The following is a 21,192-nucleotide window of genomic DNA, read 5'->3' as shown; positions in this document are numbered from 1 at the left end:
ACTTCCCTGCAGTACTACAGCTCCATTGCTGTTGCCAGCGTCGGATAGAATCTTTTCGCACCTGCGCGGCAGTAACATCTCTACGTACTTCTCCTCGGAGGTGGTAAATTGATTTCCTCTCCTCAGCGAGAAGATGTATCGGTGTGGTTCCCGCAAAAACAACAACTGCGTCTGCGGATACCGTGCGGTAAGCTGAGGCAATTCGTAGCGCCCCTCTGCGTTGGACAGAAGTAATAGCTGCTCGATACTTTCGGAATTTCATTGCATCCGCCCAAATTTCTGCACCGTAAAAGAGTATAGAATCCGAAGCGGAAACAAGCAGCTTTCTTTTACACGGCCTTGGCCCGCCTGTGTTTGCCATTAAACGACTTAAGTATCCTATGGTCTATGCAGTTTTCGCACAGGCTCTTTGAAAGTGTTCCGAGAAGGTTAGTTTTCTATCTAGCCTCACCCCAAGGTATTTCGTGTAGCTGCATGTTTGTACTTGTTGTTCTCCAACCATCATATTCATAATGGTGGGAATTCGTCTCTTCGTGAGGATTACGATCTCAGTTTTCGCTGTCGCGAGCTGAAGTCCATGGTCACTCATCCATCTATTTACACTGCGCATTACTTGGTTTAGTTTAAGCTGCGCCAGCTCGCAGTTCTGTGCTGTAATTACGGCAGCCACGTCGTCTGCGAAAGCGACAAGAAAAGCACTTTCTGGCATGTGCAAACGAAGGAGACTGTCATACGAAGCATTCCAGAGGTCGGGACCTAACACCGATCCCTGGGCTGCTCCGCCTGTTATCCTCACCTTTCCCTGACCTTGATTTGTTTCGTACGTGAACCAGCGATCTTTTAGGTAGTCTCTTAATATGGCTAGTAGATAAGGAGGTACCTTGAAAGAGTGTTTCAGCGCATTGAGCATGTCGTCCCACCTGACGGAATTGAAGTCATTTTTCACGTCCAGCTTAACCAGTAAGGCCTAGCTTGGTGGCACGCGGTTTCGGCTTTCCTTAACGCATTTATAACCTCGGCTATGGCATCTATTGTCGAGTGACTTTTCCGGAACCCATGCTGCCGATGGGACAGACCACCTCCATCTTCAATGGCTTTCCATCATTTTCCCGGCCGTGTCGAGCATGCATAATGGTCGAAAAGACGACGGGGAGTTCGGGAGCTCAGCCTACATTATTATTATTATTATTATTATTATTGTTATTATTATTATTATTATTATTATTATTATTATTATTGTTATTATTATTATTATTATTATTATTATTATTATTATTATTATTATTATTGCTATTATTATTATTATTATAATTATTATTATTATTATTATTATTACATAATATTATATATTTAGTTGTAAACCACCTAATTAGATGTCGCTTACGCGGTATGAAAAATGTATGCATGGGCTTGCACTTTCACCCACCTTAGGTATGTATGTTCATTTGAATGCTTATGTAATATTCTTGCAATAACATCGTTTACATATGTATAATACTATATCTTCATAAAGATCTAGATAGTTACGTAGGACAACTAGATACATACATATGTATCCATGTACCCATGTAAATATGTACATCAGGCTTTCTAATAGGTACTTCTTTTATACTACACAACACAGCACAACAATCCAATATAATATGTAAAAGCCCACTTGGGTGTTCAGACAGTTTTCCGCAAACAAGTTTCAGTTGGGTCGATGATAAACGTCTATGGCTGCATATAACATAGATCTCCACATTTACACAACTATGCATATCCACAATGGGGTTTGCGTTCACATTCACATTTTCGATTCGCAAATCCAGCTTCGCCAATTCGTCTCCATATATTCGTCATCCATGTCGTCGGCAATGTGGTTGTCGTTGTCCAATACCATCCCCACAGTGGCGCATAAAACCAGCGCCATTGCCATATGCCTAAACACTGCCTCATTCGCTTTTTTATTTTTATTAGTATGTATTATTGTTGTCGTTTTTGTATTCTGAAAGCTCGCACTCGTATTGGAGTGTTGAACTGGATTGGATTGGATTCGAATATTTTTTTGCTTATCTGTGAAATTGTTTTGGCCGTGTCGGTAGTCTTTGTTTCTCTTGCATTTTTTCTTCGATTTCATTCGAAGTTATTACCAATATTGTTGTTGTGTGAGTCTTAAACGAATCTTTGGTGCTCTTCTCGCTTTAGCCAAATGTTCGCAAGAGTTGAACTCAGTTGTGTGATTTTTTCAATTGGCTCCAGTTTCACCCGGCGGATTTACAAAACGTGGCCGACGCGAATTTTGACTTTTGGAGCATTTTTCGTTGTTGTTTTTGTATGTGTGACATCGTGTGTAAGTGCGAAATTATCAAAACAAATTCTATCGCTACCGCAGCTACTAAGTGAATGAATTAATACAATTAAATGATAATGGAAAATTTATTAAAGTACCTACTTGGGCGGCAAAACCATATTTTTGTACATTCAACATATGACACATATACATACATATATACATGTATATCTATTTGCACTAACCCGTCACTCAATAAGTACATATAGGCATGTCAATAAGAAACAGCAAACAATCCATCTTGTGTGCTATTTAACACCAAGTTAAAAAAAAATAATAATTGTTGGAATGAAAAAAGGAACAAAACACAAAGTTGAGCTTAAATAAAAGTGAATTGGAATTATTTACACATTTAAGTGTAAGAAGGGCCCAACAAAATACATTAGGTACAGATTCTATAGCATTATAATCTGCTAATAGGAATAACAACTTTATAGCACAAGTTATTCGTGTTTTACCGTCGTATTTTGTCTGACGCTTGTCTGACGCAGCCTCACATGCCATTCTCAACTTTAAGGGCCAATTATTCGATGCGTCTTAAATATCTACAGTGTTGCAGTCAGTTTCTTTCAGTACATAAAAACTTTGACTGCATGGTGTTGTTGTTTTAACTGCAAAACTTCATCTACATATCTACACCATATCCTCCTCGACAAAGTTTACAAAATCCATATTTATAAAAAAGTAAAGTTGGCGTGGTTATTTCCTTAATCATTGAAATATAATTGAGTGGAGCTTATGTTAAATATATGTGACCTGGAATCATGAATCGACCGTATTGTGCGAAAACAAGTTTTTGAGAAAAACGCGTTTAACATTTTTGTTTAGCTTGACTCTGTGTAGCGGCCGGCCGTTGTGAACGAATTTTGTAATAAAAATTTAAGTAACTTCCCGATAAGCTACAAGCTTGAAACTTGGAATATAGTTCAGAACCCGATGACAATGCAATAATAAGAAAAAAATGTCCGATAGGTGGCGCATGGATCGAAATATTTCAAAAAATCGTATTTATGGTCCATTTGGCTTTAAATGTTAAATTTCCTATAAGAATTACTCAAAAAGGGAACAACGGTGTTTTCGCACAATAGGGTCGTTTCATGATTCCAGGTCACATATATGTATTTTAGAACGAAAAACAGTTCATAGGTTGGTCACATCGACTCATAACTACAAAAAAGACTTAAGCGGCAAATGATTATCTATTAGGAAATTATAAAGCCGAGCGGAGAATAAGGGGTGGGGGGGAAGTTGCGGTCTTTTACAGCTATAGCTAAATTAGTTTCACTATTTTTTTCTTTTATATAAATGCATATCAATGTTTAATACCAACAATCTAATACTGTATTTACACTGAAGCAATAGCGTTATTTAGGTATAAAACATCAATACAAATTCTCATTTAGAAAACTGCGCATATCCTCGGATTTGAAGAAAATTAGGGAGCAAATGCGGTACATTAAGTTCGAGTTTCAAATCAATTTTAATAAATTCCATAAATACAAAACGATAGTGCAACTCTCTCAGTCTGGGGAGCGTAGTAAACGTAGAGAATTTACCACTTATTTAAATTAAAAGGTAGCCGGTCAATTAGGTGGTTTACAGCAGTATGACCATTATTTGCTTAGTGCAAAGTTAAATAAAACCCCACTATTTCGGCTCGACATTTCGCTAAGCACCTTAGCTTCTTCAGGAGCGAAGCTGAATTTATTTAGTAATTTTTATCACAAACAACAACAATGTATATAAAAGACAGTTAAAATTAAGCAAAAGGATTATTTTAGTAAAAGACTTACATATATAAATGTATGTATCCCTGGATTACATCGAAGGCGTCACAAATTACACAATTTTACTATAAAGTAACTAAGTTATGCATAAGAATTATAAGTATAACAAGTAAGGAAGTTTAAGTTCGGGTGAAACCGAACATTACATACCCAGCTGTACACTTTAAATGCTGTTGTTGTTTGTTTTGTGTGTTTAATAGTGTTACAAAGCTGCGCAATAATACATATACATATGGTTCTATTCTGAACTAATTTTCGTTTAAAAGAAGCAAAAAGGATACAGAGGCTAACACCAATGACCTTGAGCGGGTAATAATGCAGATTTCCTCAGATATGGAGATTTCCCTACTGTTTATTTAAACATAAAGAAAAACACGATTAGTACAAAACTATTTTTCGCTAAGATTTAACTAATTATTTTTTCCTACGACCCTTTTTAAAGTAATTTATACAAAAGTGGGCGTGGTCCTTAACCAATCTTATACATTTTTACTAGATATATTTCCTGCTATAAGGAAAATATATGTACCCAATTTTGTTACGATATGTACATTTTTCTTCGAGTTATGGCCCCCGAAACATAGAAAATTGCTTAGTCATAAAAGGGCGGTACCACGCCCATTTTTTTTTTTTTAATTTGAAGTTTTTCCTATTTATTGTTATAAATCCACTTGGGAAATGAAATACCATTGATATAAAGCTCTTTTTTGCAAAGATATAGGTTATTTTATTCGTCCACGACCTTTTTAAAAATCTTTTATATAAAAATGGGCGAGGTCCTTAACCGATTTCGTTAATTTTTCTTCAAAGCATTCCTTATAGTAAAGGCAAACTCTCTGCCGAAATTTTTTTACGATAGGTTTAACGATTTTTGATTAATAATATTTGAAAAATTTATTTTTATCACAAGTGGACGGTGCTACGCCCATTTTAAAAATTTTTTCAAATTTTTATCAAGAGTCTCAATATCAGTCCACACATCAAATTTCAATATTCTAGGTGTATTATTTACTAAATAATCAGGCTTTTTGTATTTTCCAAAATGTTATATATATAAAAAGTGGGCGTGGTTATTTGACGTTCTTAACGTTAATAAACGAAACGAAGTGACTTCGTTCCGTTTATTAGCGTTGATTATCGTAACGAAATGATATCGTTTCGTTCGTTAAGCATGCCTGGTTTAAGTGAATACATAAGAATGTGAATATATAAACAAAACCTTATAAACATAAAAGCTATGCGGCGGAGATGTCAGCTATGTCTTCCTTACTATTGACAGTTCTCTCTCTATTTTGCATAATTCTTAAGCTTTCTGTTGTGTATCTCGCTTCTCCCCTTCTTTCCTTATCCAATATTCTCGCATTTAAGTAGATCAACAGGATGTCCGCTTTCCGTTGTGTGCTGCGATAGTGTATATAAAAGATTTTTAAAAGGGTCGCAGACGAAAATAATAAGCTATATCTTAGCGAAAAAGAGTTTTGTATCAATAGAATTTTACTTTCTAAATTGAATTATTTAGAATTTTATTATTAAATTGGAAAAAAGTAAAAATTTTGAAAATGGGTGTGGCACCGCTCCTTTATGACTAAGCAATTTTCTCGAAGAAAAATTAACATATCGTAATGAAATTGTGTACACATATTTTCCTTATAGCGGAATATATTTATAGTAAAATGGAAGGGATCGGTTAAAGACCACGGCAACTTAGATATAAAATAAGTTTAAAATGGTCGTAGACTAGAATAATAAGCTACAATTTAGCCAAAAATAGTTAGGAATCAATGATATTTCACTAATCAAGTTTTATTGTAAGAGGAAATGGGGAGACATTTTTTTTTTTTTTGAACGGGCGGTGCCACTTGTTATGTAGAAAAGTAATTTATCTGAAATGAAATGTACAATTGAAGCTCACGCTGAGTATATAATATTCGGTTACATCCGAACTTAGATACCTTTACTTGTTTTTCTTTTTATTTATATCCGACTCATGTTCTTTGAGTCGAACACCCAAGCTACGCTTTGTTGTGCCTACATATATTTTATTACAATTTTCGTTCTCGGTTCCTTTACATGATATTCCGTATACTATTTTATTGTGTTGTGAAAGGAGGATAGGGCTTTTTGTTTTAGTGAAAATACTTTGTGGAGTCCGATTTGATTTGTAAGCCAAGCATGTGTTATTTGTGTTGTATGGTATATCAGAGCCGAACTTCTCTGTTAATTTTGGTATGTAAGTCACACTGAAGAACTTCGGTAGGCTTACAGTGTTTGTTGTTGAGAATCTGCTACTTGTGTTTTCTATTTGTGCTATCTTCTGCTGTATAAGATTTTGTATTAGGGTATGCGTGTAATTATTGTTTTTAAGATCTCACGGATTTTATTTATGTTGGTGTTCCAAAATTGTTTATGGCTAATATTTAGTAATTTTCCGATTAAGTTGGATGCCGTGTTGACTTTGTATTTGAACGGTTGTTCTGACAGAAAGTTTATAAGGCGCCCCGATGATGTTGGTTTTGTACACCAATCTAATACTAATTCCTTTTTTTATGGAAAGGAGAGGTCGATAAAACTTCCAAATAATAAAAAAAAATTATAATACTTGGCGCGATCTACATCCGATGAGAAATATACCCAGCTTCTTTTCCAATTTGCGTTGTGCTCCATTTTCAGTTTTTCCTACAAATTGGCTGAGCGAGAGGCGACCTCATAATAACACTTTTTCTGAATGTTGTTGTTGTTTGTTTGCCATGTTAGTTATTGCAAAAACACATATATGTGAGAATGACCCTTTGGACGAATGAATGACAAATTTTTTCCGTTGATATATTAATGCAATTTGATGTGAATCTTCTCAGAAAATAAACAAACAAAGCTTATACCATTCATGCGATATATGTAATGGCTTTTTCTTTTCTAGAAAAATTGTTACCCTCATGTTGCACTTTTAAATTCTAACTTTAATTTTAGGTTACCGGGCGCTCTCCAAAAAGGGTGAGTTTGTAGGTTATGGTACCCCTTTTCTTATTCGTCAAGAACATACAAACTTACGATAGAACTGGGAAAAACCAACAGGGCGATATTATTTTCATAAAAGAAAACGCCATAAGTTGAAAAATCTAGAGCTCTCCATTTCGTTCGCACATTTTCGAGATACCCGGGCAATCGAGCAATACTCACTGCTCACCACTGGAACATTTTCGAGCCTGGGTCCGTATCGTGTGTTACGATTCGTTTCGGAATCCATTCTTCACTCAATTTATAAATATAAAACCGCCAAACTATTTATACAAATTATGATACATTATAAATCCAACTAGTACTCGAAGTCTCTAGTTCAAAAGTATGTCGTTATTCGGTCTCACGATTCCAGACCTATTTTGATTTAATGTTTTAGTGAAAACTTGATTTCGATACGAATCGTAAGACACGATACCGGCCCTGAACTCGAATATTTCGAGCATTTTCGTGTAGTTTTAGTAATTATATATTTTTTTTTTACTTTTGTTCTTCACGTAGATAACACTTTTTATAAATCCTTAAGAAACAATATTATACATGATGAATATTAAGTATTACTTTCAGTAGGGCCCTTATATAAGCATATCCTCGAAATGCACTCCGTTGTAGATGATGAGGGCGACGTCACTGGATTCACTTGTTGCCAGGGATGTTGAAGTCCGAGCAACTCAGTTCGCTTGACAACGCTACAACAATGACAACAAAGTTATCCCCGCGAATTCCCATATTACAATATTTTAAAAATTCTTTTTATTCAATAAAAAAATGTAACATAAAGCAAAAATTTGTCAAATAAAAGTTGCATCTTTCTTTTTGGCAGTTCGCATTTGTCCAAAATCTCGAAAAAGTTGAGCAAACATTTGAGCAGTTGAGCAACGAACACATTTCAAACAAGTATCCAGATACACGAAATGCTCCGGACCCGGACATCTAGACCTTTAAAAGAAACAGTATACCGCTGATTCTCTCCAAAGCGTCAATATTCATGTCTTTAAATACTAGTGCTATTCACAGTATCAGTACGAAAGGTTGAGAAGAAAATTTAAACGCTTTGCAAATCTGAACATCAGAGGGCGTCAGTATCATGTAGTAATTATGGTTCTTGCCATTTAGTTTAGATCCGCAGGAAATTTGTTAACGACCACGCAATTTTTTTTTAAGTTGCTTAAAGTTGTAATCATCACACCTTAAAGTTTTTAACATAATAATTATAGATATGTTAGTGCAAAGTACGAAAATAAAAAAAAAAATTGCAAGGCGTCCCATTCCGCTCATTTTAATTAAGCTCTTCACAAGATCGAAAGAGAGGCGACAAAATTTAAGGAGATTTGGAGATTGTTTCTTTGACATTAAGTGTTTTAAAGTTGCTTACGGAAGTCTGTATTTTGCTTTTTTCCTCCAGAACTAGTAAAACTATTAAGATTCACATCCTTTTAAATTTCAAATATCTGTATAAGAAATAAGTTCAAGCTTTTTTCCTCCAGACCTGATAAAATTATAAAGATTCGGTTTTCGTAGTGCTGATGTCAGTTTTCTCTTTCCAAGATGTCTTACTCTTTAGCATTTTTTAGAAAACTAATGAGACTTGATGTTTGTACTTATAAACTTTCAAAAAGCAAAAAACTAGTGAAATAAATGAAATTTACAAACTACTTAGTCGGTACCACGTCGTCGTATTTCTGATATGTCCAGTAAAAATTTGGTAACAATTTTGTGCATGTACGAAGTGAGGGATTCTACTAAAAACTGAGATTTTAGAGTGCTATGTCCAACCCTGGTAATAACACATATCCAGTCACAACATTTGAAAAATATAAGAAACTAATAATCAGAAGCGATTTCATTTAAAGATACGGGTAGAACCAAACAACAACAATAAATTGCGTACAGACAACCGTAACAATAAAAATATCCATATGTGTATATACAGGAGGGTGGTAAAATTAATCTTTTATTGATTGTAAATAATTTAAAGTTTTTTGTTATAACTAAGAACGAGTATTTAGTGGCTGTTAAACAATACATTAAAGATCAAACCCAAAAAAAATCGTAAATTAAAACAGCGATGAACGCACATCGATATGTTTATACAGGCATCTATATGATCATCTTTACTTGATTGCCGTGTCAAATTGAGCTATGAAGTGCTCAAATAATATACCCAGTATTTAAGTCGGCCACTTTGAAAAGTTGTGGTTCAAGTCGTAAAATCTGCAACATAACAATTTAACTGATTTGAATGCAAATAAAAATAGTTAACAAATTTATTACTCCACACATGGTTTAGTGTGCAAACTGGGTATAAAAATTGATATAAAAAAGTAATAACCACTTCTTGTGAAAGTGACAGGTATTGTGGTTGTAAAAACAGAAACATAATTTGTGAGTGCTCTATATAAAAATGCATTTCGGTTCGCCCAAAAATAATAACCGTGGCAAGATCTGGGCTGTTGTGACTACAAAAACAAAACAAAATTTAATTTTACCACACTAAGAAATTGTTAAACATTAAATGGAAATGACTAAAATATTAAGGTAAGATTTTCATTTACTTTATATATATATGTATGCATAATACAGTATATATGTATTTATTTAAATTCGTGGATAAGCTTCACCAGAATAAAAAATAAAAAACTATCAATACCTAATACAAATACTTAGCTTCGTTAGTACACGGTTAAAGCGTTGAGCCCAAATTTTAAATCATTAACCGGTGTAAGTTCTTTCAAAATTATTTGACCTAAATTTGAAATTACTATTGAGTTTCCTTATTTAGTTGGTTTAAATGTTAAATTTAACTGAATAGTATGTTCAAAATCTCAAAATTCTTTTAAAGCAAAACCAAAGAGTTTAAAAAATCGAAAACGGGACTTATGTTTTCTTCAAGACTATTTACGCCGCTCCGCAAAAAGGGGCTGGGAGAAATAAGATTGTTAATTGGCGTTGAGTCTGCCAAATTTATATTTTTATACCTTTAATGAAAATGAAATGGTACATTCAGTTTGTCACGAATCTCAAAATCTTATGTCCTTAAAGGATAAAAGTAATAATAAGTATACTGAAATGATCAGTATGGCGAGCTTAGTTGATTGAGCCGTGTCCGTCTGTCTGTATGTTTGACGCAAACTAGAAATATCTTGATGATCGGGTATATGTGGGCATCCGTATTTGTCGGGACCGACCGTATCCCCATACAATCGATTTTTCGAAAAAGAGGGTTTTTGTCATTATACTCAGCGTGCTTTGCACACAGAGTATATTAACTTTGTTTGGATAACGGTTGGTTGTACAGGTATAAAGGAATCGAGATAGATATAGACTTCCATATATCAAAATGATCAGTATCGAAAAAAAATTTGATTGAGCCATGTCCGTCCGTCTGTCCGTTAACACGATAACTTGAGTAAATATTGAGATATCTTCACCAAATTTGGTACACGAGCTTATATGGACCCATAATAGATTGGTATTTAAAATGAGCGAAATCGGATGATAACCACGCCCATTTTTTATATATACATATAGCATTTTGGAAAACACAAAAAACCTTATTATTTAGTAAATAATACACCTAGAATTTTGAAATTTGACATGTGGACTTATATTGAGTCTCTTGATAAAAATTTGAAAAAAACTTTAAAATGGGCGTGGCACTGCCCACTTGTGATAAAATCAATTTCACAAATATTATTACTCATAAATCAAAAATTGTTAAACCTATCGTAATAAAATTCGGCAGAGAGGTTGCCTTTACTATAAGGAATGCTTTGAAGAAAAATTAACGAAATCTGTTAAGGATCACGCCCACTTTTATATAACAGATTTTTAAAAGGGTCGTGGACGACTAGAATAAGCTGTATCTTTGCAAAAAGAACTTTATATCAATGGTATTTCATTTTCCAAGTGGATTTATAACAATAAATAGGAAACTTGTGCCAAAAGTGACCAATCTTGGCTTTATCACCAACAGTAGCTTGACATGCGATGATCATGTAAACTCTATTGTCTGCAAAGTATACTATATATTAAGAAACCGTCCAACGTCAGCGGCATATACTCCTCCCCATGTTAGGAGGAAGTTTGCAATACAGCTAATTATGCCGGCTATATGCTTTCCCGAACTGGTATACAGTAAGATGAGTTCGCATTTTGCCCATACGATCGATGTAGCTTTCAACCACGTTACGCGCTATGTGTTCGGGTTAGACAAATTTGACCATATTTCGATTTGAAGAACACGATTACTATGGTGTGATATAGCTGACTATCTGAAGGCCAAAAATTGTATTTTTCTATGCAGACTTATTTAATGCAAGGAACCTAGATATCTTTATGAAAAGCAAATTTTTCCCAGGTCCTCCCGGACTCATGATCTGATTGTACCAAGCTATAACTACCTTACCTCCTCGCGGCTATTCTTTGTCAATGCCATTCATACTTGGAACTCGATACCAATGTCCATTCGCAGTAGTATTACTAAAAGCAACTTTAGGGCAGTTTTATATGCTTACTACCGGTAAAATACATTAATACTCTCTAGTTGATTTGTTCACAAGTTTCGTTATCTAAATAATAATTTATCTGTGATTATTGACTTCATGCTTTATTTTTCTATATCTGTATTTGTTTTTTTAAGCTATTGCATAGATTTTATCGCGGGCTTGGCGACTAAATCAAAAAAAAAAACCGTAACGGATATTTGTCAAAAAAGATCCGAAAAGGCTCGAAAAGGTTCTAAAAGGTTCGTAAAGGTTCGGTGTTAGCAACAGGCCAAATACATAAAATTGGATCTCTATCATAAACAGCGGTGGGCACCACTACATTTACACGGCTACCAAATTGAGAATGTGTTAGTAAACACGAACGCGTAGCGAGCACGAAAGCAAAATCAATTATTTATTTAGTTTGATTTCAATGCTTGAACGGTGAACACTTGTCAGACGCACTCTTTGGTACTCTGTTTTAAGCGCGCGTGCGACACTTCCCCAATGTACGACCATCGAAATCAAACTAAAAGAGCTGTCGTTGATTTCCACGAAGTAGCCATTGTGCTGTCGCTTATCGTATACATATATGGTCGCTTACAAGCCAACCTAATAAAACCGCACTGCGTTTTTTTAGCGCACGCAAACAACCGGCGTTTTTTGCCCGAACCCAAATAAGCATGCGTTGCGACAATGTAAAGCATGTGTGCAAACGTCAAATCTAAATGTCACGCAGAACAAAAATTGGAAATCGAGTTGGGTTTTCACGCAGCAAATTCAATTTGAGTTGCTCTCATACAAGTTGTATGTGCATGAGACACTTTTAACAGAAAATGGCTTGCGGGCGTTTATATTAGGTCGACTTGTTAGCAGGTGCTAAGCTCACACCCACCCCGGATCATAAAGTTAAAGTTAAAATTAAAGTGCATGTTAAAGTTAAAGCGAAAGTTAAAGTTAAAATTAAAGTTAAAGTGAAAGTTAAAGTTAAAGTTAAGGTTAAAGTTAAAGTTAAAGTCAAAGTCAAAGTTAAAGTTAAAGTTAAAGTTAAGGTTAAAGTTAAAGTTAAAGTCAAAATTTAAGTTAAAGTTAAAGTGAAAGTTAAAGTTAAAGTTAAAGTTAAAGTTAAAGTTAAGGTTAAAGTTAAAGTTAAAGTTGAAGTTGAAGTTAAAGTTAAGGTTAAAGTTAAAGTTAAAGTTAAAGTTAAAGCCAAAGTTAAAGTTAAAGTTAAAGTAAAAGTTAAAGTTAAAGTTAAAGTTAAAGTTGAAGTTGAAGTTGAAGTTAAAGTTAAAGTTAAAGTGAATGTTAAAGTTAAAGTTAAAGTTAAAAATAAAGTTAAATTTAAAGTTAAAGATAAAGTGAATGTTAAAGTTAAAGTGAAAGTTAAAGTTAAAGTTAAAGTTAAAAATAAAGTTAAAGTTAAAGTGAAAGTTAAATATTAACTTCTCATTTATTCAATAAAAGTAAAAAATTTGTTTTCTTATCGGTCACCATGCTTAAAAAGGTTAACTTGAATTAATATCAAAGACAAAACTTGAATTAGTATCAAAGGAAACAAAATGTTGCATAAATATTATAATTGCATAAGTTGATAATATGCAATAGCTTTACCGCGGCAGTCCCCGAGTGCCACACGTCCTTTTTTTTCTTGTGTAATGATCTTGCCTAGATGTAAGAATTATCTGTATTTTTGCTGTTCCATATACTGTTGTACTATAAGAGATCATAGATCTCATTGTACTAATATAACCTATCAATAAATGAAATAAAATGAATGCTTTGAAAAAAAAATTACGAAATCGGTTAAGGACCACGCCCACTTTTATATAAAAGATTTTTAAAACGGTCGTGGACGAATAAAATAAGCTATATCTTAGCGAAAAAGAGCTTTGTATCAATAGAATTTTACTTTCTAAATTGAATTATAACATTAAATTGGAAAACACTAAAATTTTTGAAAATGGGTGTTCCACCGCCCCTTTTATGACTCAGCAATTTTCTCGAAGAAAAATTAACATATCGTAATGAAATTGTGTACACTATTTTCCTTATAGCAGAAAATATTTCTAGTAAAAATGGACGGGATCGGTTAAAGACCAGGGCAACTTAGATATGAAACAAATTTAAAAGGGTCGTAGACTAGAATAATAAGCTATAACATAGCAAAAAATAGTTTTGAATCAATGATATTTCACTTATCAAGTTTTATTGTAAGAGGAAATGGGGAGACATTTTTTTTTTGAACGGGCGGTGCCACGTGTTATGTAGAAAAGTAATTTATCTGAAATGAAATGTACAATTGAAGCTCACGCTGAGTATATAATGTTCGGTTACACCTGAACTTAGACACCTTTACTTGTTTGTTCTTCATTTAAACAGATAGATCTTTAAAATCTCACAGGATAATATAATATAAGGCGTACATTTTTGTCTAAAAAATGTTCAAGATTGGTCATTTATATAGTATATATCTATCCCATAAAACCTATCTATCCCATGCCCTCCCTATCCCGACTGATGCCCGCCAAGGGGAGCGTGCCTTCCGTAAGGTCATTGAATCCGCCTCGGCACGTTTCATTCCCGCCGGGAGAATTCCCGAAATCCGGCCCACTTCCCGGCGGAGGCTGCAAACTTAGCGATAGAACGTGACCTTGTAAGACAGCTTGATCCAGGCGACCCCAGGGATATAAACCAACGCATCAGATTGCTTGTGGATGAACACAAGCGAGCTAAATGGGAGGAGCACCTAAGAGGTTGTAACCTCTCTACCGGTGTGGGTAAACTTTGGTCCACCGTAAAGTCCCTATCGAATCCGACTAAGCACAAAGACAAAATGCGCGAGCGCTTTCTGCCGACAGTAATAATGCATCCTATGGTCGACAAAGATAGACGGAGAGCCAATAGACACGCACATAAACACAAATTCAGCGCGGCACCAATCACCATCACCGCTATAGAGGTTGAGGACGCCATTGGTCGTGCTAAATTATCCAAAGCAGTGGGCCCAGATGGCATAGCCATGCCGATGCTTAAAAGCCTAGGGAAAGAGGGTTTCAAATATTAAGCGCATGTCTTCAACCTGTCTCTTTCCACCTTTGTCATAACCGAGAAATGGAAAATCGCCAAGGTGGTCCCGCTACTAAAGCCTGGGAAACCGATATCTCTCCTATCGCCAGTGGCAAAGACGCTTGAAGCCATTTTGCTCCCTTATTTCCAAGCAAATTTGCAGCTAGCCCCTCATCCGCATGGCTTCAGAAAACTCGATAGCACTACCACCGCGCTAAATGCCATTAACACCCAGATAAATTGCGGTTTGAATCAATACCCCCACCATAGAACAGTACTCGTAGCGCTAGACCTATCAAAAGCTTTTGATACGGTCAACCATGGCTCGTTACTGCAAGACCTGGAAGGGTCTACCCTTCCCCCATGTCTTAAAAGGTGGACCGCAAATTATCTGGGTGGTCGGCAGGCATCGGTGCAATTTAGAAACGAAACATCAAAACCAAGGAGAATTAAACAAGGGATGCCACAGGGTGGTGTCCTACCCCCACTTTTGTTTAATTTCTACATATCTAAGCTACCTTCACCACCGGAAGGAGTCACAATCGTTTCCTACGCCGATGACTGCACAATAATGGCCACAGGCCTAGACCCAAAGATCGATGCGCTATGCAATAAAATAAACGGCTACCTCCCTGATCTCTCCAGTTTCTTCGCCTCGCGAAACCTGGCATTATCACCGACTAAATCTTCCGCGACCTCATTTACAACATGGATGTCCCAAATGTCGACCATTTTGAATATCCACGTCGATGGCACTACGCTACCGACTGTCCTACACCCCAAAATCTTGGGTGTGACGTTTGGTCAGGATCTACATTTAGGTGAGCACGCAGCCGCAATTGTTTCGAGAATTCAGAGCCGTAACAAAATCCTCAAATCCCTCGCTGGCATTACCTGGGGAAAAGATAAAGAAACGCTCATGACTGCATACAAAGCAATTAGCCAGCCGATTACGTGCTACGCGTCACCCATATGGTCGCCAAGCCTAAAAATTACCCACTGGAAGAAACTACAGGCCTGCCAAAATACTGCTCTCAGAATCGCCACGGGCTGTCTTCTTATGTCCCCAGAACACCATCTGCAAAATGAGGCGAGAATACTCCCCATCAGGGAGAGAAATGAGATGCTGACCAAACCGTTCCTGTTGAATACCCAGAAACCTGGGCATCCCAACAGACATCTGATTGATGTACCAGCACCGCCTAGGGGCTTAAGGAGTCATCTCCGTAAGCATAGGAAATACGGCACCTGAGAACCCACCCGTATGAAGTGAAAAAACACAAGCAGGTCCTTGGTGAACTCCATAAACAGGCGTCGGACCTTTATGCCGGGAATTGCCCGGTGAATCCAGTACTTAAAGAAGAGTATCCAAAACTCGCGGAAGAGGAACGCATACTCCCCAGGGAAACGCGTGTCACTCTTGCTCAACTTCGTTCTGGATACTTTAACAGGTTAAACTCTTACCTAACCAGAGTCAACCCCGACATACAAAATGTATGCCCCGCTTGCAATGTGTCCCCACATGACACCAACCATCGCTTTAATTTTAATGTGGAACCAACGCCTCTAACACCCCTTTCCTTCCTTCGCCCTTCCACCCTTTTGAAACAGCAAGTTTCCTTGGACTCCCGTTAGAGGATATTGATGACAATTTGTGATCGGTCGTGGCTATTAGGTGGGGCGAGCATTGCTACAACAACAACATAAAACCGATTGTTCAGATAAGAGCTTTAACGTAACTTTCCGAGATGCGGTAAATGTTATTTTCTGAAAAAATTATGTTCAGATAAATTGTTTAACGTCTTCCTCATTTTAGCAGCTTGAAATTTTGCAGGGCGGTTACATATTAGGCATAAGTTGTTGTCTGAAAAAATCGTAAAGATATAATATACATCCCTTACAGCGGATTGATCTGATTTTATGAATTTTTAAAATTTCACCACATTATTGTTCAGCTCCATTCATGAAAATTAGGAGCTTCCCGGCGCAGCCGAAGGCAGTTTCGTCCTTACTTGTTATAATCAGCGTGCTTTGCACACAGAGTATATTAACTTTGGTTGGATAACGGTTGATTGTACAGGTACAGTCCACTCCCAATATGACTTCATCAACAATCTTCGCCACAACGAATTTGTGTACAACCGTGACCTTTTCAATTAAGACTTCACATATCACTTCTCCCTGCACTTGGATTAAGTAATGAGATGCGCCCGTATCTACAGTCAGTAAATGCTCCTTGCCAGCCGCATTTCCTCTAACGGTAAGACTGCTCGATTTTCTTCCAATTTGCGAGATAATATCACAGGAAATTCAATAGCTGGGGCAAGTTTTCGATCTTTACATCTGACTCGCTCTTACTTATCTCCTCCAGCTTTGCGTTTACGACCAGCCAAGTTGGAACTACCAGGACCGGTACTGCAATGACGAGCAATGTGACCTGAGTTACCGCACTTGAATAACTTCATAACTCCGTAATTTTTCTGTTGTGATACTTTCAGTGCCTCCAGTATTGTGTTCACCCAGTCTGGCCTTTCCACTTCCACACGACGTGCTTTGAAAACTGGCTTACACAGAAGCGACGCTGTTTCCTGAATCAGAGCATGTGATACCGTTTCTGTGAATGTAGGTTTTGGGTTTGCGTATGTCGCTCGCTGCGTTTCCACGTCCCGTATGGCATTTATAAAGCTCTGGATTTTTACCCTATCGGTGTTTTCCACGGGTGCGTCTGCATTCGCTAAATGTGCCAGCCTTTCAACATCCGACGCAAACTCTTGCAATGTTTCACCAGCTCTCTGGAAGCGGTTCAGTAACTCCATTAAGTATATCTGTCTCCTATGCTCGGTTCCGTATCGTCTCTCTAGGGCGCCGATCAATGCTTCATAACAGTTCCGTTCGCCCTCTGTAATGGTTTGTAAGATCTCAGCTGCAGGCCCTTTCAATGCCATGAACAGTTCAGCTACTTTATCTTCCGCATTCCAGTTGTTCACCGCCGACGTCTTCTCAAACTGTAGCTTAAAGACCTGGAAAGGAACAGAACCGTCAAAGGATGGTGTTTTACCTTTGGATTACTCGCTGAAACTGCTGGGCGATTTAGTTGCAACTCCTGGATACATCCTCACAAAGCATCCACCTCGGCCTCGATTTTTTCCTCAAACTGCATTATTTTCTCGTCCATACGCGCTTCCAGTTGCGCAGAGATCTGTGATGATACCTGTGCTGAAATTTGTGCCGGCAGTTCGGATATTCGTGCGTCTTGTGCTTAAATTTTAGATGTTATTTCTGACGACATCTCTGAGATACGTGTCTCCTGTGATTCCAGTTGGGATGCCATATATGTCTTCTGCTCTTCCAGTTGGGATGCCATATATGTGTTCTGCTCTTCCAGTTGTGATGACATATTTGTGGATATTTGCGATGACATTTCTGTTATGCGTATTTCCTGTGCTTTCATCTTGGATGTTACTGTCGATGTTTGTGGCGATATTGCAGCCAATATCATGTTCAAGTCTGTGCTGGTAGCTGCCTGCGATGTTTCCTTTTTCTCTTCAATTTTTGTTGTTTCATCGCCAACGAGATGAAAGACATACTCTTCCACGTTAAATTCTTCTGATTCCATTGCCTCTCGTAGTCGTGCCTGAAGTTCGTGTTTATTGCCGGTTGTATTCAATCCACGACTCTCCAACTCCTTCTTCAGCTGCTGGATCTTCAATTCACTCCACTTTGCCATGTCCTCGTTGTACCCAAAATCTTCGGAATTTATTCAGCAATACCTCTTCTGACACAAATTGTAACGAATTTTGGTAGATTCCGCTTATTTGCAACCTTCTGCTAACGTTCGAATCACTAAACCGTTGAATAAATAACTCCAATATTCAATAATGCAAAACGGTCTTTATTCGACTACTTTCACAATAACACTTCTACTTCTCAACAGATAGCGTGCTTAAATCATACTAATTACTGCTTACTCAGCTACTACAGATGCACAATTATAGCTTCTCGCATAGCCATATGCGCGTTTATATGTGAGTGATATTTTCACCGATGATTGCCTACTTTTGGGAGTATGTCATGCATGTATTTGTGCGTTTCTCTCCGCTGCTTGTATGGGCATATGTGTAGACATAATGATTGATCTGTTGATGTGCATACAAGTCACTGCTTATTATCGGCTTAGAGATGATAGTATCCCTTAGTGTTGCCAATATTCGTCACAGTATATTAACAATCATCATTCTTGTAGCTAAGTTTTAACTATTAGCATCAGTGCTGGTCTATTGTTGATCGCGCCAAGAGGCGCCTCCAGTTTTTTCGGCTGTTTTTAAGAGCAAAAATCTCCGAAGAACGAACAGTAGCAAACCGGCCACCAACCACTACCACTCACACCATACGCTAGCACAGAATATATATAAGTACGACTTCGAACACATATGTACGTTCATCTTCGTAGCTTTCCTGGAAATCTAGGAGTAGTACCGAAGATTTTATGTTGGATGTTTTTGTCACGCCATGCTGCCGAGCTACATAGCAAACCTTGAAACGTTACGGCGTGACTATTCGGCAAAGGATGGCGCCTTTGAAATCATAAGTGGTCTAAGTAAATATCGCGAGTAAAAATCGTATAATCCTCGGCGCATCTACATAATATAAATTTTACAAGGACACTGGATAAAATAACTAAAACGATATTTTAGAATGAAACTCGACCGATTTTAAGTTGAAATGTGTTAAGGTTATATGCTTAGTCCAAGCTGTTGTTTTCCGGCCTTATGATATAAGACCGCGCAGCTTAAGTTTTCTAACTATTTCGACTGACCACTACGTTAGGGTAGTAGCACACTCGGTCATTTGTTCGACTGTCTTTGGGAAGCTTTTGCTTTACCACTTTGAGTCTTCTTAGTATGGTTTAGATGTGCGCCTACCTACTCTCATTTGTAACAGGATCCGTAACATGTATGTGATATTTGAACTAAGGGACTAGTTAGGGATAGGGTCGCCAACTTTAAGAAACATACGTTTTTGTACTATGGGCTTGATCGCAGCGAACAGAAGTGATATACATACATATATTGCACACTTTCAGGCAGACTTTCTTATATTGTGTTGGGAGTTATGAAGCAGAAGGAATAATCGATATTTCCTTTTGTCGCAAATGTTTTTTTCTTTAGTTTAATATCTATAATTGTATGTCGAGCTTTGAGCCTACATGCAGTTATAAGCGACACAAGGAAAGACGTGTCAAGGAAAATAGTTGGACGTTCAAATTTTATACGTTGTCTTTGTAATGAAAAGAAGTTTTCGTACCGAAAAAGTGTAGTAAATATAAGAAAGGCGTATTTGCTATTTTTATCTCGAAAACCACCACCAATTTCAAAATTCTGACTCGGGATTGAGGTTTTTCTCCTTTCCGGGTATTAAAAAAAATAAATTTTGACAAATAATTATTTTCGGTCAACATTTTTTAGATTTACATTCAATAAATATTATGAACTTATAATTATTATGTACCTGCTTTGTACAAAATGTAACAAAATAGAATACGGTGTGCTTATGTTATATACTAAAAAAAAATTTATTAATTCTAGTACCGTTTACAGCTTCCAATGAATCACAGGATATTACCATTAATCTAATTGTGCATATGCATATTATTTTCTTTTGCAAAGAATCTATATATTAATACGCTTACAAAATTTCCATACAATCGATTGACAGGCTGTTTCGCATAGTTAGCGTACGTAAAATCATATAAAAGTTATATGAATCTATTCGTATGGATCAGCCGCAGTGCATAGGCCTATTTTTGTTAACAAATATTACTCTATTTGTTTATAATTAATAGAAAAAGTTTTTTGAAAATTCGAAAATCTGTGCAAATATCGAAGTTGCCATCTGTAGGACCCATTATATTCACAAACTCCCCTGAATTCGCATTGTCGCGTTGCTCAAATGTTTCATCTATACATATGTACATATTCGAACGCGCCAAACGGTGGGAGAACTACTGCCTCACTCATTTTCAGTTCAAATAAAACAGGGATGCACCTTAACGTTAAGCTAATCGTTTATCAAAAAATGTCCACCGTTTCCGTTGAAACACTTCGAAATATTATCGATAAAGAAATTATCAAGATAAATTGTATCTCGATTTAGCCGAAACGAAACGCTTTCGTTAAGGTTAAAAACTTTAACAAAAACGTGATACTTTATGTTTGAATTGTGCTGGCAATGCTATAGCCATTGTGAAGCCGTAAGGTGGTAACAGCGAGTGGACATACACACAAACTCCATGTAATTTGTTTGTGTAATTCGTTTGTGGTAATGTCAAAAATACTCTGAGAAATGTTCGTACTGTCAAAATTCATGAGAAAAGTTGGAATCAGCTTGGCTAATGCTTTCGCCTTTAATGACTCCGCCATCAATCAGCTTTGCCAGCATAGTTTGAAATTAATTACCAACATAAACGATTTGATTTCGTTTTGATATAAAAGAAAACGAAACAAAA

The 21,192-nt window shown here is 36.6% G+C and overlaps 1 protein-coding gene across 1 annotated transcript in view; it reads left to right on the top strand.

Moving 5' to 3' along the window:
• The first annotated feature begins 8,877 nt into the window (after window positions 1–8,877).
• Sox21b overlaps window positions 8,878–21,192 on the top strand; it is a 296,779-nt gene continuing 284,464 nt past the window's right edge. The window contains exon 1 of the mRNA XM_067757495.1: window positions 8,878–9,672. The gene's annotated coding sequence lies outside the window, so the exon portion shown is untranslated. The remainder of the gene's footprint in view (window positions 9,673–21,192) is intronic.

The sequence above is a fragment of the Eurosta solidaginis genome, chromosome 5 (assembly GCF_040869045.1).
Source record: "Eurosta solidaginis isolate ZX-2024a chromosome 5, ASM4086904v1, whole genome shotgun sequence".
In the NCBI taxonomy this organism is placed as follows: Eukaryota; Metazoa; Arthropoda; class Insecta; order Diptera; family Tephritidae; genus Eurosta; species Eurosta solidaginis.
This window is presented reverse-complemented; position numbering and strand designations above follow the sequence as displayed.